This window comes from Eriocheir sinensis, chromosome 19 (assembly GCF_024679095.1).
Source record: "Eriocheir sinensis breed Jianghai 21 chromosome 19, ASM2467909v1, whole genome shotgun sequence".
Classification (NCBI taxonomy): Eukaryota; Metazoa; Arthropoda; class Malacostraca; order Decapoda; family Varunidae; genus Eriocheir; species Eriocheir sinensis.
This window is the reverse complement of record NC_066527.1, coordinates 14,855,011-14,857,510: the sequence shown is the minus strand read 5'-3', so window position 1 is coordinate 14,857,510 and position 2,500 is coordinate 14,855,011. Positions and strand designations below refer to the sequence as shown.

Below are 2,500 nucleotides of genomic sequence, written 5' to 3'. Positions count from 1 at the left end.
ATTCATACAGATTGCGCAAAATGGAGCTGTTTAGATTGCAAGAAAGAAGAAAGACTTGCTGGTAAATAATAGTGGAAGAACAAGGCGATTCGAACATAATATTAGATTCGACTTACGGTATTGGAACTCACAAAGGGCCAGGAACATACAGACGCGGAAGACTCACTGGTAAAGAATAGTGGAAGAACAAGGCGATTCGAACATAATATTAGATTCGACTTACGGTATTGGAACTCACAAAGGGCCAGGAACATACAGACGCGGAAGACTCACTGGTAAAGAATCGCGGAGGAACAAGGCGCCATGAACCTAAACCGAGGAAAACAAATGACGAGAGAATGTAAACAGCAAACTATCGCCATCCGCAACAGACTCAGGACGCGGGGATGATAAATAATAGACCAGAACAACCATGAATCGAAAGCAAAGTTGGGAGGAAAGCAGATTTGAGGTAGAGAGGATAACACGAGAAGGAGAAAGAGGATGAAAGGGAAGTAAAAGAAGAAAGAGGTGGAGGAGGAAGAAGAGGACGTGGATTAAGAGGAGAAAGAGGATGAAAGGGAAGTAAAAGAAGAAAGAGGTGGAGGAGGAAGAAGAGGACGTGGATTAAGAGGAGAAAGAGGATGAAAGGGAAGTAAAAGAAGAAAGAAGTGGAGGAGAAAGAGGAAGAGGACGTGGATTAAGAGGAGAAAGAGGATGAAAGGGAAGTAAAAGAAGAAAGAAGTGGAGGAGAAAGAGGAAGAGGACGTGGATTAAGAGGAGAAAGAGGAGGAGACAGTGATGAGAAGGATGAGGAAGAAGACAAAGAATATGAAGAGGATGAGGAGTGGACAACGAAGATGAGAATTAGAGGAACATGACAGGAACAAAGACAACATCGAGAACACACACACACACACACACACACACACACACACACACACACACACACACACACACACACACACACACACACACACACACACTACGAACGTAAAAGGAACTACATCAAAAAGTGATCTTTTGTGTATTTTCTGTTAATTTGTCACGGGCGAAAGCGAGCAATATGCATCCGTCACCCGCGAGAGAGAGAGAGAGAGAGAGAGAGAGAGAGAGAGAGAGAGAGAGAGAGAGAGAGAGAGAGAGAGAGAGAGAGAGAGAGAGAGAGAGAGAGAGAGAGAGAGATACATGCAAATATTCTCGACCCCAATTGACCGATTTCTCTTTTTCAACAGGAAAATATGCTTACTCCTCCTCCTCCTTCTTCTCCTCCTCTTTCTCCTCATCCTCATCCTCATCCTCATCCTCCTCCTCCTCCTCTTTCTCCTCATCCTCCTCCTCATTATCCTCATCCTCATCCTCATCCTCTTTCTCCTCCTCCTCCTCCTCCTCCTCCTCCTCCTCCTCCTCAGGCCCCACCAAGATAGCCTACCCCAGCCATAAGCAGAAACGTAAAATAAAATAAAAAATGAAAGTAAATGGAGTTCCTTGATCATGAGGTCGTTCACTGGTTTCATGTTCACCTGCTCACCTGCCCTGCTCACCTGCTTATCGTGACCCTTGATTATGTGGCGATAGAAGGGGTTTCCCGCCTGAGAGAGAGAGAGAGAGAGAGAGAGAGAGAGAGAGAGAGAGAGAGATAATGGTGATATGAAGTTTTTTCTCCGATGACTCATTTTACGATAGCAACAACAACAACAACAACAACAACAACAACAACAACAACAACAACAACGAAGGCCAGAATAACTGAAGTGTGATTTTGAACAGAAAAGGAAAAAAAAAAAGAACAAGAAAACAAAAAAAAAAGAACAAGAACAAAAATACATGTAGATTGCATAGAAGAGAAAAGACACGTAAGAAGGAGAAAAAAAGAGAAGGAAGAGAGGAAAGGGAAGAGAAAGAACCACAACCGCAGAAACAAACAAAAAAGGAGTAATTGAAGATTGTTTTTAAATAGAAGAGGACAATGATAAAAGAACAAGAAGAAGAACTAGAAAAAAAAGAACAAGAAAAAAAAAAAGAGCAAACAAACATATGCATCCGGTTTTACAATGTTCAAATTCCACGTAGAGATTTGAAGCGCGCGAATATGCCAGAGAGGATCAGAAAGGTTTCATAAATGCACCTCGAAAAAACGGCATTGCGAGCATTTGCGAAGCCTTTAAACGTTGCTGAAGCTCTTCGTAAAATGTTTGAACTCCATATATGTATAGACTCCGTAACGGCACCGGATTCGAGGTTATATATGATAGATAGTGATAATAAAAGGGGAAAGGAAAAATAGAACATAATAACAGGATTGGTTGAAATATGAGAAAGCACTTACTGTACATCTCTATCACAAACTACTGACTGAAAAATAAATAAATAAATAAATGTATGTATGAATAAATGCACTAAATAATGATAAAAACTACTGACTGAAAAATAAATAAATAAATAAATGTATGTATGAATAAATGCACTAAATAGCAAACATAATGATAAAAACTACTGACTGAAAAATAAATAAATAAAT

The 2,500-nt window shown here is 40.3% G+C and overlaps 1 long non-coding RNA gene across 1 annotated transcript in view; it reads left to right on the top strand.

Annotated features, from left to right (window-relative positions):
- The window catches only part of LOC127000765 (uncharacterized), a 2,957-nt gene extending 1,992 nt beyond the window's left edge, over positions 1-965 (top strand). The window contains exons 1-2 of the long non-coding RNA XR_007754494.1: positions 1-510; positions 581-965. The exon at positions 1-510 is cut by the window's left edge and continues 1,992 nt beyond it. This is a non-coding gene — a long non-coding RNA (uncharacterized LOC127000765). The remainder of the gene's footprint in view (positions 511-580) is intronic.
- The last annotated feature ends 1,535 nt before the right edge of the window (positions 966-2,500 follow it).